The 15,477-nt window shown below is 44.1% G+C and overlaps 1 protein-coding gene and 1 long non-coding RNA gene across 2 annotated transcripts in view; one reads left to right on the top strand and one right to left on the bottom strand.

The window, feature by feature from the left end:
- Positions 1–15,477, bottom strand: part of LOC115124164 (tRNA (guanine(10)-N2)-methyltransferase homolog) — a 164,534-nt gene that overhangs the window by 74,370 nt on the left and 74,687 nt on the right. The gene's annotated exons all lie outside the window — the stretch shown is intronic.
- On the top strand, positions 11,270–14,996 carry LOC115125636 (uncharacterized). Its single transcript, XR_003863007.2, has 3 exons — positions 11,270–13,091; positions 13,398–13,484; positions 13,986–14,996. It is a non-coding gene; the product is annotated as an uncharacterized LOC115125636 (long non-coding RNA).

Raw genomic sequence — 15,477 nt, 5'->3', positions numbered from 1 at the left:
TTCAGTCACACCCATTGCTGACAGGTGTATACAAGCGAGCACACAGCCATGCAATCTCCATAGACAAACATTGGCAGTAGAATGGCCTTACTGAAGAGCTCAGTGACTTTCAACGTGGCACCGTCATAGGATGCCACCTTTCCAACAAGTTAGTTAGTCAAATTTCTACCATGCTAGAGCTGCCCCGGTCAACTGTAAGTGCTGTTATTGTGAAGTGGAAATGTCTAGGAGCAACAACGGCTCAAGCTTACAGAATGGGACTGCTGAGTGCTGAAATGCGTAGCGCATAAAAATTGTCTGTCCTCGGTTGCAACACTCACTACCAAGGTCCAAACTGCCTCTGGAAGCAATGTCAGTACAATAACTGTTCACCTGGCAGCTGCACACAAGCCTAATATTACCATGCGCAATGCCAAGCGTTGGCTGGAGTGTAAGTCGCTCTGGATAAGAGCGTCTGCTAAATGACTTAAATGTAATGTAAATGTGTAAATCTCGCCGCCATTGGACTCTGGAGCAGTGGAAACGCTTTCTCTGTGATAAATCATGCTTCGCCATCTACAAAAGGTACACATAGCCTACATATCAATACATACACACAAACTATCTAGGTCAAATAGGGGAGAGGCGTTGTGCAGTGAGCTGTTGCTTTATCTGTTTTTTGAAACCAGGTTTGCTGTTCACTTGAGCCATATGTATCCTTTCCTGAATTTGTTTTGGATTTGGGGACTTTGAAAAGACCCCTTGTGGCATGTCTGGTGGGGTAAGTGTGTGTGTCAGAGCTGTGCTTAAGTTGACTATGCAAACAGTTTGGGATTTTCTTATAAAAAGAAAACGTGATGATAGTCAGTCTCTCCTCAACTCTTAACCAAAAGAGACTGGCATGCATAGTATTCATATCAGCCCTCTGATTACAATGAAGAGCAAGACGCGCCATTCTGTTCTGGGCCAGCTACAGCTGATCTAGGTCTTTCCTCAACCACACGACTGGACAATAATCAAGATAAGACAAAACTAGAGCCTGCAGGACTTGCTTTTTGTTGTGTTGTGTCAAAAAGGCAGACCATCTCTTTATTACGGACAGACCTCTCCCTATCTTTACAACCATTGAATCTATATGTTTTGACCATGACAGTTTACAATCCAAGGTAACACCAAGTTATTTATTCTCCTCAACTTGTAGCCATTCATTCTCAGATTCAGCTGAGGTCTAGAACGTAGGTAGAAATTTCTACCAAATACAATGCTCTTAGTTTTAGAGATGTTCAGGACCAGTTTATTACTGGCCACCCATTCCAAAACAGACAGCAACTATTTGTTAATGGTTTCAGTGAATTAATTCGCTGTGGTTCCTGCTGCGTATATGGTTGAATCATCAGCATACATGGACACACATGCTTTGTTTAATGTCAGGTCATTGGTATAAATAGAAAAGAGCAGAGGGCCAGGAGAGCTGCCCTGCGGTACACCACATTTGACATGTTTGACATTAGAGACGCTTCCATTACAGAAATCCCTTTGAGTTCTATTAGATAGCTCTGAATCCACGATATGGCAGACGTCCTCAACAGTACTCCCGCCGGCTTTGGTCTTTGTCATGGTAGCTAGTAACGTAGGTTACGTTGTTACTCCTCGCAGTTCCACACAGGGCAAGTCACAGGGAAGATTGAAAACAACAAACAGCAGGGATCCAGACAGCCACAAACCCGGGACAATCTGCGGTCCCAGCCACAATGGCTAACCGCATCGCGGGCTGCGTTCAAGCCCTCAAGAAACCCCGCTAGCTTGATAGACTAGCTGCTACGCCAAATAGCTCCTCAGACCCGGCCTTGGTTGGCAGGATCACTGGACAAAGAGTAGCAGTCTTAGCAACTGATGCCAACTGGGTCGCAGGATCCAAACTAAAAAGTTAGCTAGACACAAAGAACCTTTCCAATACACTTAAAAAAATACAAACTTTCCAAAACAACAAACCGAGCTCTCCCTTATTCAATAGATTCACCACTTATCAGGATGTATCAGGGTGCAAACTTAATTTTAATTGGGATTTTAAGAATAAATATTCTTCCTTGTCAGTGTATGTAGTATGCAGCCTTCACTGAGATACTGTAGGGCTATAGACCAAACATACACCACTTGCAACCTGAGAAGGGCAAGACGAGTGAGATTGTAAGTAAATGGATTAGTTGTATCGTGTCCTCTGTGAGGTGATCTCTCTCTCTCTCTCTCTCTCTCTCTCTCTCTCTCTCTCTCTCTCTCAAACTACAGCTCTTGTCAAATCGCAGTTTCATCAGAGGGAAAGGAGAGGCAATGGGGAGAGAGGGCTGGGGAAGAGAAGAGCATACCACCCTGCATCCCACTGCTGGCTTGTTTCTGAAGCTAAGCAGGGTTGGTCCTGGTCAGTCCCTGGATGGGAGACCAGATGCTGCTGGAAGTGGTGTTGGAGGGCCAGTAGGAGGCACTCTTTCCTCTGGTCTAAAAAAATATCCCAATTCCCAAGAGCAGTGATTGGGGACACTGTCCTGTGTAGGGTGCTCTCTTTCAGATGGGATGTTAAATGGGTGTCCTGACTCTCTGAGGTCATTAAAGATCCCATGGCACTTATTGTAAGAGTAGAGTAGGTGTTAACCCCAGTGGCCTGGCTAAATTCCCAAGCTGTCTGTCATACCAAATCATCCCCAGCTTACAATTGGCTCATTCATCCCCTCTAAATATTCCCCAGGGTGTTGCTGTAAATGAGAATGTGTTCTCAGTCAACTTACCTGGTAAATTAAAAAGAGAGGGAGAGACAGATGGGGGACAGGGGAGTTTCCCAACATTACTAGGAACGTTCTTTATCTTGCTGCACACACTTTTGTTAAGAGTCCAGGAGCAAGGGAATTTAGAGGTTTCCATCCCCCAAAAAGCATGCAAGAGTGTGTATGCGTGTATTAGTGCATGCGTGCATGTTTGTGTGTGTGTTTGTGTGTGCGTGGGTGTGTGCGCGTATGAGCGCATGCGTGCATGTTTGTGTGTGTGTGCCTGTCTGCAAGCCTATCAATACAGTACAGACAACACTCTGATGCAGAAATTATTACTCTAACTAATTGCAAACTCAATTAATCAATACTCTGATTATTTAGTCAAAGATCAGCCTGAAAATGTGAAAAGTCCTTTGAAATGGAGACGTTACGGAAAAGAGGTCCAGAGAAAGTTCTTGAGAGGAAATGGTGAACAGAGAATGAGAGAGAGATTTTGTTTGCGTTCCCACAGTGTTTACATTCTCTGGTCTGAAGCAGAGTTAGAGGTGTGTGCAACTGTCTATCTGTCAGGGAAAGGGAACTAAATCAGAGGTTCTATATATCAAAGAAATAACTCTCTTGAGATTTTGAGTCCTAAAACTGGCTTTCATGACCATAGAGGGACCGTGGGAAAGCAACAGACAGCTGTATGTACTACATACTAAGTGGAATGAAAAAGGTACACACTGTATACACTTTCATTTTACCGTACAGGGATTCATATTTTGGTGCCGGTAATCAGATTACGGAAAACAAACACTGATGCAGTATGGAGTCTATATTTTGGAACCCTCAGGGCTCCATTCAATCCGTATCGCGGGAGTTCCACGGTATAGTGCAATTGAAATTGTATGGTACATTTTGGTTGAGCCGGCATATGAAGCGTGTACCGTGAATGCAATCCCAGAAAATGCGGGAACAGTAAATTTAAATTTAAATCACGCTGTACAGCGGAACTTCCGCAATATTGATTGAATTGAGCCCTAAGTATGGAGTCTATCTTCAGACAGTTGAGACCGTGAGAAGGAGAAAGGCCAGTCTAGCAGGAACAACAACACAGCTGCGAAAGCAAATCCCACACAGGCAGCACAATACTCCTCTAGTGGTTAGGTCAGAGGTCAGGAGAAGTGTGACCCTAGGACACAGCAAATAAAACAGATTTACTGCTCCTTCGCTGGGTGCACTGCACTTTATTAAACTATCCCGGCTCGATTTACGATCCAGGTAAAAGACACACAAACATACTCAAACAAAAACACTCATTCTCTCCATCTTTCTCTTTCTCACCCCCTCTCTCCCTTATAAGGGATGGAACAGATCACTAGTAAAATGATAATCATCAGGAATTTTGGACTGAAATATCAGCAATAAATATAATCTCAGGTTGTTTTCATTCAGGCTGCATCACAACCGGCCGTGATTGGGAGTCCCCATAGGGCCGCGCACAATTGGCCCAGTGTCTTCCGGATTTGGCCAGTGTAGGCCGTCATTGTAAATAAGAATTTGTTATTAACAGACTTACCTAGTTAATACTCAGGTTGTTCTCTTCACGGATAGGTTGATCTGTGTCTGTAATAATACTCAGGTTGTTCTCTTCAAGGATAGGTTGATCTGTGTCTGTAATAATACTCAGGTTGTTCTCTTCGTGGATAGGTTGATCTGTGTCTGTAATAATACTCAGGTTGTTCTCTTCATGGATAGGTTGATCTGTGTCTGTAATAATACTCAGGTTGTTCTCTTCATGGATAGGTTGATCTGTGTCTGTAATAATACACAGGTTGTTCTCTTCATGGATAGGTTGATCTGTGTCTGTAATAATACTCAGGTTGTTCTCTTCATGGATAGGTTGATCTGTGTCTGTAATAATACTCAGGTTGTTCTCTTCATGGATAGGTTGATCTGTGTCTGTAATAATACTCAGGTTGTTCTCTTCATGGATAGGTTGATCTGTGTCTGTAGTAATACTCAGGTTGTTCTCTTCATGGATAGGTTGATCTGTGTCTGTAATAATACTCAGGTTGTTCTCTTCATGGATAGGTTGATCTGTGTCTGTAATAATACGCAGGTTGTTCTCTTCATGGACAGGTTGATCTGTGTCTGTAATAATACTCAGGTTGTTCTCTTCATGGATAGGTTGATCTGTGTCTGTAATAATACAGCACTGTGCTAAAACAAAATAATTGTCCTTTCAAAATGGTTTGAACAAATTGTCCTTGCAAATGAACATAGCCATTGTCTATTTTTAGAACTCGCATTTCATAATTTAGGTAAGGTGTGTGGGGGGGAAATGGGATGTGTGCGTGTGTGCGTGTATTAGGGTAAATCTTGGCACACACATAGCTGGTCGGCAGTGCCATGCTCCAGGGTTGTTGTGTAAGAGCATGTCTTCTCTGCATATCTTTGGAGGGGGTAGAGAACTCTCTTCTATCACTCTGGTCCTGCTCTGGACTCCTTAGATAACAATACAGCCACATCAACAACTCCTGCCTGACTCCAATTATCCAGACGGCAACACATACACACACACACACACACACACGCACACACACATCAAGTCCTTCCACATTAAACTGGCTCCACGCAAATGAGTTTTATCATGCGCCAAGTAGAGGTCTACCTCCCTTATCTGTCTTCTCCTGACATGGCTGTATTGCGGAGGTACACTGCAGAGGCCTCTGATAGGCTGACCACGTCCATTTGCAGGTTCACTGACCCCTAGCTGGCTGCAAGATACTCTTCATACCGCCTCCTCTGAGTTTTTTTAGTTTTTTAAGTAGGATTTTGCAACACATTTCACTACATCAAAAGAACATCTTCCAGGTCTCCCTCTAAAAAATATTATTAATCTCAATGTATTTCCAGGATAATAAAGATCAAACTAATTGTAATTACTGAAGGAACATCTTGTAATTTTTGTATAGAGTAGAAATATTAGTACATCATGCCGTTTGCTTACTTCACAGTTTAGCTCATGGTACTGCATAGTAAATACAGAGCCGGTTGAGGAGGGAGAGGCTGAATTACACCTATTTGTCAGAGGGAGAAAATGACTTGGACAAAAGGCTAACCATATTCTCACTACTGTGAGTCATCATCAAGAACTGAAGCCTTGTTCACACTGCAGGCCTTAATGCTCAAATCAGTGTTGTTTTTCAAATCCTTTTTGGAATACTGACTGTCCAAACAGCAAGTGACCAAATCAGATTTGTGTGTGTTCAGACAGCAGTCATTTGCTGACATGGCTACGCTAGTTATCATAGTACGATAGTAGGGTGATTGATTGGTGGTGGTGCTCATGCTTTCTGTCATGCATAAGTTATATAGCAAGCTAAGGTGACAGCAATGCCTGGCATGGACATGTTCTAGTTGCTTTGAATGTTCAAAATCATAGTGTAAGAACACTTTTAAAGCCTCAGAGGTTTAGAGCTTTCAAAACAAATCCTTTTTGGGTAGTCATAGCAGTCAACTAACTAGCTAGATAGCTGTTTAAACTATTAACAAGCTAGTTAGCTACCACATGTTCTTGTCAAACTTTCAACAGAGTAGCTAGCCAGCAACAAGATATGCCAAATAACAGTCTAAAAACCACTTGAGGGCAAATGGCCAGGAATCAGATTTGTATCTGATTTCAAACCACCTACGAAGGTGGCTTGAAATGTGGCTTGAAAAAAAGTATCTTATTCCATGTGCTTTCTGGCTGTTCAGACTGCAGGAAAAAGAACAGATTGGAATCGGATATGCAAAAAAATTGAATTTGAGTCACTTCAACTGCCAATGTGAACCAGGCTTAAGTACCTTTGACCTCTCTCTCTCTCTCTCTCTCTCTCTCTCTCTCTCTCTCTCTCTCTCTCTCTCTCTGAGCAGATCTAGAGCAGGGCAGTACAGCACACAGACCTGTGCCTGGTCCTCCGCACCGGTTGGAACTAGCTAGGATACTCCTCTCTCTCTCTCTGAAGATAGAAAACAGAACCATCACCTCATGAGTTTAAATCAACTTACTACTAAACACTCCCCATCGTTATGTACCTCTCTACCTAACCAAGGACTGGTGAAGCTAAGCAGATGTGGACATTTTATCATTGTCATGCCGCTACTGAAGGCAACCCCAGAGATTCAGGAGGTCTCAGGATCCCTCCATTGTGGTTCCTGTCCGCTCCGACAGTTGCCTGATTAGTAGCCTGATTAACGGCAGCTGCTGGTGCCAGCCGGCTGACTCAGCCGCAGCATCATTATACCCTAACCAGGAAATAATGGGCTGGGCCATTACACACGTTTCCTGGTACACACCTGAGATCATCATGTTGAATAGTTATCACATGAAATCTGATTTAAAGATCTCTGTTTCAAATTGAGTAAAATCCTCCATCGGTCTATGCTGATTTGTTGGGTGTGGTCACTACTGTATAATTTGTAGACACTAGAACGTTGTTAGAACTCTCCAATGACTAGCCAGGGAGCGATGCTTCAATATGCAGACCTAATGCAGCATGGCCTGTGTGTGGTACAGGTTATAGACAGCGCACACATTGGGTCACACACACACAACCACGCAAACAAACACACAACTACACACGCACGCACACAAACACACACACAAGCACATGCATGCACACACATGATCTGGATGGTGGGAAGAACCTGTCTTTGAGTCCCAGGGAGGGACAGGGATTAGGATCAGGTGTGTGTGTCCCTCCCCAGCTGCAGCTATGAAAGCTGTATTTGGAGAAAGGTGGACCGCCCGGGATTACATGTTTTCTAGATGGTGGGAATGTTCCAGAATGCTCCAACCTGGTGATGAAGAGAGCAGAGGGATGTAGAGGTTGTGTTATGTGGTGGTGGGATAGCAGGACCATCTCACTGAGTGGGCAGTGGAGCTACAAGGAAAGGTCATGGACAGAATGTCAGCTATGATTAAAATGTTCTCACCAGCCCCCCTCTCTTCCATTCTCTCTCTCTCTCACTCTCTCACTCTCTCACACACACGCAAAAGCACACCCACCCACACGCATGCACACACCACCACCACCAGCCTTACCCCCCCCCCCCAAAAAAAAACCACCAGCTTGTCCTTTCTCCTCTAGTCGTGTCTTCAGATCCCCTGTATCTCCCCCACACTGCGCTCCAACAGTCAATAAATAGCTGTGCTAATGCTACCATTGTAATTACACAGACTTGGCTGTGGCTGGCATGTCACTGCGTCACGTGGTTCAGTGATGAGAATAAAACTGGAGATTCCTGGGGCTGATCCCCAGCCTGTGTCCCCAGCGGAGGAAGGTGATCCTGGGGATTAGGGTGGTGTTGGTTCAGGCCAGCCCGACGGAGACAGACTGGGGCTGTCACCGTGCCAGGGCTCAGAGTCACCCAGAGGTGAGGGCTGTGGCCCGGGTCGGGAGCTGCCAGAGTTCCAGTATAGAGACAGATAGGATGGTAAGATGGTAGGGAAAGAGGGTCACAATGCTGAGAGAGAGATGGGGAAGAGAGAAAGAGAGAGAGAGGAGACAGAGAGAGAGAGAGACAGAGACAGAGAGAAGTGGCTTTGTGCAAGTTACCAGGGGTCACAGAGGTCAGTAGGCATGCATTGTGTTTAACCATCATTTAAAGAAAATATATTTTACCTTTTTTAACTAGGCAAGTCAGTTAAGAACAAATTCTTATTTCCAATGAGGCCTAGGAACAGTTGATTAACTGCCTTGTTCAGGGGCAGAACGACAGATTTTTACCTTGTCAGCTCAGGAATTCGATTTAGCAACCTTTCAGTTACTGGCCCAACGCTCTAACCAGTAGGCTACCTGCCGCCCCAATGAGGGCAAACAGTGCTGTACAACATAGATCACTAACAATGCAGGACTACATGGATCAGTAACAATGCAGGACTACATGGGTCACTAACAGTGCAGTACTACATGGATCAGTAACAGTGCAGTACTACATGGATCAGTAACAGTGCAGTACTACATGGATCAGTAACAGTGCAGTACTACAAGGATCAGTAACAGTGCAGTACTACATGGATCAGTAACAGTGCTGTACTACATGGATCAGTAACAGTGCAGTACTACATGGATCAGTAACAGTGCAGTACTACATGGATCAGTAACAGTGCAGTACTACATGGATCAGTAACAGTGCAGGACTACATGGATCAGTAACAGTGCAGGACTACATGGATCAGTAACAGTGCAGTACTACATGGATCAGTAACAGTGCAGTACTACATGGATCAGTAACAGTGGAGTACTACATGGATCAGTAACAGTGCAGTACTACATGGATCAGTAACATGCAGGACTACATGGATCAGTAACAGTGCAGTACTACATGGATCAGTAACATGCAGTACTACGTGGATCAGTAACAGTGCAGTACTACATGGATCAGTAATAGTATAGTACTACATGGACCAGTAACAGTGCAGTACTACATGGATCAGTAATAGTATAGTACTACATGGATCAGTAACAGTGCAGTACTACATGGATCAGTAACAGTGAGCTAATGGGGATCCTAATAGAATACTAAATACTAAAATAATGCAGTAATCCAATATCATAAGTCAATAATTGTATTCCTTCTCTCTGAAGAAACGTAACTGATCACTGTATGTCTCTGGTTGAAAGTCAGAGCTTTATACAATAGAGATTGATAAAGCACTGACCAACAACATCTTTAAAGTAGCCTACACACAACAGACATGAAACGACTACAAACTCTCACCATACATCTAAGGCAGACAGAGATGAAGAAGAATAGACATTGATGAGGGAAATAGGACAACTATGAACCGTTCTCATATGACAGTCATCCTGTGATATCATATGATATTATTCATGAGGTTAAGTTTGAACAGAGATTAATATCAGATAATATGGGATCTCTCCCAGGTGGAGGTAGGGCCTATTCTGTTCCAGACAGGAACCATTGTCAACCCTGTGGGGGGATGGACAGGCCTCGTCAGCACCTCGCTGACCTGACAATGAGCTGCTTCTGTCCACCTAAATGGTGTGTGTGTGTGTGTGTGTGTGTGTGTGTGTGTGTGTGTGTGTGTGTGTGTGTGTGTGTGTGTGTGTGTGTGTGTGTGTGTGTGTGTGTGTGTGTGTGTGTGTGTGTGTGTGTGTGTGTGTGGACAGAGAGGGGGATGTTACCTCATGCAGAGTCATTTATCTTTCTTTACTCTGTGCTGTGACCTTGCCCTGACCCCTAGCTGTATCTAGTTCACCTGTCCACAGTCAGAGGGGAGGAGGGAGGGAGGATGGAGGGGTGGATGGTGAGAAGGGATGGTTGGATGAAGGGGTGGGGAGCCAACAACCCAGGCTCGTCATCTCTATTTCTATTCCAACTCAAGCCTGGACTATAGGATTGGTCGTATACAGAGCAGTAGGTGAGAGAGGGAGTTGTTGACCCTCTGACTCCCTCATGTGGCCAGATCAGTCAGGTATGACTGCCCTAGTAATAGCACATTACTGCTGAATTGTCCAATTAAGTCAGTTTGCTTATAGTATATGTTGAAGAGGCCACCAAACCCCATTGTTTACTTGCACTTTGCCTTGAATTGTTGAGAGTGAGTGAGACTAAGAATACAAGTCTGTTAATGTTGAAATGAGGGCCACATTTCTTCAGAGCTTGGGAGGGTGACTTGGTCTTGAGACACTTGAGACTTGGTCTTTGGTCACTCAACACAGAGTAGGGTTCAGTGTTACTCCACACAGAGTAGGGTTCAGTGTTACTCCACACAGAGTAGGGCTCAGTGTTACTCAACACAGAGTAGGGTTCAGTGTTACTCAACACAGAGTAGGGTTCAGTGTTACTCCACACAGAGTAGGGTTCAGTGTCACTCCACACAGAGTAGGGTTCAGTGTTACTCCATACAGAGTAGGGTTCAGTGTTACTCCACACAGAGTAGGGTTCAGTGTTACTCCACACAGAGTAGGGTTCAGTGTTACTCCACACAGAGTAGGGTTCAGTGTCACTCCACACAGAGTAGGGTTCAGTGTTACTCCACACAGAGTAGGGTTCAGTTTTACTCCACACAGTGTAGGATTTAGTGTTACTCCAAATAGAGTAGGGTTCAGTAGTACTTCACACAGAGTAGGGTTCAGTGTTACTCCACACAGAGTAGGGTTCAGTGTTACTCCACACAGAGTAGGGTTCAGTGTCACTCCACACAGAGTAGGGTTCAGTGTTACTCCACACAGAGTAGGGTTCAGTTTTACTCCACACAGTGTAGGATTTAGTGTTACTCCAAACAGAGTAGGGTTCAGTAGTACTTCACACAGAGCTTGACTGACTAGACCACAGTATGACATCCATCCAATGATAAACAGCAGAGTGAAACAGGAGCAGCATGGAGCACACGCTTACAAAAGACCACTGGAGTGGTTTGACGACACACTCACCAAAACAAAGACAGTGAGATATGTGTGTGTGTGCTCTGTCCTTGTGTGTGTGTCTGAAATGATGGAGATGTCCTGGGCCTACTTGGCCCTGTCCCATCTTCAAAGAGCCCAGGTGAGAGCGGCATTGTGGGTCCTGGATTCTCACGTTACCCTTTCAACTCCCACCGGGGGCTGGATGGTGGACATCAAAGGGTGGAGGATTATAGAGCCTGTCACTACTACTGCTAACCTCCACATACCTGCAGACCTCAGACCTCAGACCGTAGGGCTCAGTATCTATCCACTGCTGCCGTTTCCATTCAACCAGGCTGGAGGCTTTAACTGTATTCTGTCAGATGGAACAATAGCAGCTCTTCCAAAGGACAAGGCTACTCGCTGACTGGCGGATGGATGTGTTCAGACATCACTGCTGAGCGATGAGTGTGGATCGGGATGCAACGCAACAGTGATGACTGACCGGTGACTATGGACGTTCATAGTAATAAGCATTAGACATTTATATATCTTTGACTGACCGGGAATCAAACCCAGGTATTCTGCATGCCACGTGATTGTGTAAACCAGCTTGTGGTAGCTAACGCAAGTCATCAGGTTTCAAGTGTCGAGATTAGTCATCACGCAAGCTAAGTTCTTCTGTTGCTCTTGTGTAGCGGGCTTAGATGAAAATGCTATTTTCAAGTTCCTCCCTTAAAGCGCATTCAACAGTTGAAACAAAAACAATATGTTTTCCTTGCCCCTGTTTCAGTAAAAATCTGAGGGATGGGGCTGGAGAAATCGAGGCACTCTCAAATACATAGACAGAGCTCTGGATGCAAGGACTGACCACACATGAAATCAAAATTCTAGTTTTAACCATGTCTATAAAGTGTTTGTTTACATTTATTTTGTTTCCCTACATTGGAGTAAAACAAGCTTAAAATGTGGGTTCGGATGGGGTACGACAGTTGAACAAAGCTTATGATGCATTTATAAGTTATATTCTTCAAGAATCAATGGGTACATATCATACTGTACATTTTTAAGTCCAACAATGGATGTAGCAACTGCAGATTGCCCCTTTAAAGGGGCATTATCATTGACTATAAACATAAGTTACTATATGGTAATTCAGAGTTCAAAGATGCAATGATGTTCGTATAGTTAACATGTCTCTCAGAATGGGGCCTCCTAGACATGAGGGGAAAATGTTCATTCATAATGTGTAGTGTTTGATATAGATTAGAATATTCACGAATATAATATAGAAATTAATGTACGGAAATGAAGGTTTTATCCTCCTCAATTCCAATAGTTTGAAACTTCACTTTTTCTTCTACTGACGATTTCAGGGCTACACAGCAACAAATCCTACCTAAAATACTGCGGGCGTACAGATTTCATTGTCTTGATTCATTGAGGTGAAAGGTTAAACCTGGCAGGACTTGAATGGAATGGAGCGATGGGTTGGAGGAGTGAATAACACATATTAGGTGCCATTTGAAGACACTGAAAAAATGGCAGGCACAGGTGGTACATATCCGTACCACAGACCTAGGACTGCAGAGTTCTCATTGATGGTCACAGTAAGTGTACTGATCACAGGAGGTTGCTGCCGCCTTAATTTGGGAGGACGGGTTCGTGGCAATGGCTGGAGAGGAATTAATGGAATGGTATCAAATACATCCAACATGGTTTCCATGTCATCATCAAATGTATTTATAAAGCCCTTTTTACATCAGCCGATGTCACAAAGTGCTGTACAGAAACAGTCTATGTTACGGAAAGAGCAGGTGTCCTTAATGTTTTGTGCACTCAGTATATGTTGTGTATACAAGCTTATTCCCACAGAAAACTGCAGAGGGAAGCAGCACCACCCAGTCAACCATCAGACTCCATAGTGAGACGCCTCACGGAGGATATTCAACCATAATTGCAATCCAAGGTCTCAATATGTTTACAGTAGAAGCTAACAAAACACACAACCTGACAAGGTGCACACTGATCAGTAAAGAGAAGAGAGGCTACCATTCTAGAATGCTCCCTTCTTTCTGCACGGTTCTCACAGTGAGAAACAATAGGATTACAAGAGTGTTCTACGCTTTCTTCATTTGATCCAATTCAAAGTTGCCAATTATTTTATGGGATGAGAATTAAGTGGAGTGACTAATCTTAGCTGGTCTGAGAAAACTGATGAGACTTCTCTCCTTCTCTCCATGTGTTTGATGCCATTCCATTGACTGCGTTCCAGCCATTGTTGTGAGCCGTCCTCCTCTCAGCAGCCTCCTGTGGAACTGAAGTATGACAGGCTATTATTTTGGATTTCAGTCACATCTCTGTAAGTCCAACATCAATCTTGTGTTGACGTGGGTGTCACACCCTGATCTTTTTCACCTGTCCTTGTGATTGTCTCCACCCCCTCCAGGTGTCACCCGTCTTCCCCATTATTCCCTGTGTATATATACCTGTTTTCTCTGTTTGTCCGTTGCCAGTTCGTCTTGTTTGTCAAGTCAATCAGCGTTTTTGTTCTCAGCTCCTGCTTTTCCCAGTCTCTCTTTTTCTCGCCCTCCTGGTTTTGACCCTTGCCTGTCTGGACTCTGAGCCCACCTGCCTGACCACTCAGTCTGACTCTGAGCCTACCTGCCATCCGGTACCTTTGCCCCACCTCTGGTTAACTGACCCTGCCTGTCTTTACCTGTCTATTGCCTGCCCCTGTTGGAATATTAAACCATTGTCAATTTGACATGTCTGCATCTGGGTCTTACCTTGATACCTGATAGTGGGAGTGGATGCTCTCATATGCTCTCTCTAATTCTCTCTTTCTTTCTCTCTCTCGGAGGACCTGAGCCCTAGGACCGTGCCCCAGGACTACCTGACATGATGACTCCTTGCTGTCCCCAGTCCACCTGACTGTGCTGCTGCTCCAGTTTCAACTGTTCTGCCTTATTATTATTCGACCATGCTGGTCATTTATGAACATTTGAACATCTTGGCCATGTTCTGTTATAATCTCCACCCGGCACAGCCAGAAGAGGACTGGCCACCCCACATAGCCTGGTTCCTCTCTAGGTTTCTTCCTAGGTTTTGGCCTTTCTAGGGAGTTTTTCCTAGCCACCGTGCTTCTACACCTGCATTGCTTGCTGTTTGGGGTTTTAGGCTGGGTTTCTGTACAGCACTTTGAGATATCAGCTGATGTACGAAGGGCTATATAAATAAATACATTTGATTTGATTTGATTTGATTTTGATTTGATGGTACTTGTCACATTTTCACATGCATCGCATCCTCTACCATATTGGTCAAACTCTAGCTAGGTAGGTAACCACTTCATGCTTGAGTTGAAGCACAGTAAGCCAGACACTTGACATTCAACCACAACACCATTCAAAGATCATAGCTCATATGTCAGGGCAAGAATAGAAAAAGCTGTAATAACCTGCCAACTCATCATCATTTTAAGGCACATCTAAGAGCCTGTTCCCCAGCTGGAGTAGGATGAAACAGTGCTGTCAGGCCATGTTAGCAGACCAGGGAGGGGGGCTGGCTAGTCCATCCAGGTGCTACTAGGAGCCAGCAGGCTGGAGCCCTCCTCACAACGACCACCAGACAACCACTAGAGCTGCTTCCCAAATAGCACCTATTCCCTTAATAATGAACTAGTTTTGATCAGGTCCCATAGGGCTCTGTACAGCACTTTGAGATATCAGCTGATGTACGAAGGGCTATATAAATAAATTTGATTTGATTTGATTTGATTTGATTTGAAAAGCAGTGCACTATATAAGGAATAGGGGGCCATTTGGGTTGCATGCTTGCTAACTAGCTACAGCATTACAGAATCTGAAACATAAATTAGAAGAAGCTATAGAAATATTTTATAGATGGGAAAATAAACAAAAGAATGAAAGATTGACTCTTTTGAATGTTCTAGTCAACGTCCGCTTGGCTTTGTCCATGTACTGTAGGTCTTTAATAAAAAAGACGGTTAATCGTAGTAATGCATCCTGTGTTTGTGAGGGTACATGGTGGGTTTTTTGCCTTGCTTTGCATGGGCTAGCTAGTTCGTACCGAGGTCAAACAGAACAAACAACACTGTAAATCTGCAGCACGTAGGGAAGGAATGGATGAGCTATATAAAACATAATGAACACTACGTTACAGGAAGGGAACAGAGAGACCTAACCTCTGACCTATGATTCATTCCAGTCTGAACAACAATACCACAGTCCAGCTCTGGTGGGGGAAAACAGGGCATATTAAAAAGATGTGGTTTTTAAATGGTTCCAGCTCTGGTGGGGGAAAATAGAGCATATTAAAACGCTATGGTTCCA

This window comes from Oncorhynchus nerka, linkage group LG14 (assembly GCF_034236695.1).
Source record: "Oncorhynchus nerka isolate Pitt River linkage group LG14, Oner_Uvic_2.0, whole genome shotgun sequence".
NCBI lineage: Eukaryota > Metazoa > Chordata > Actinopteri > Salmoniformes > Salmonidae > Oncorhynchus > Oncorhynchus nerka.
Note: the sequence above shows the minus strand (reverse complement) of the source record. Positions and strands in the feature narration are given on the sequence as shown.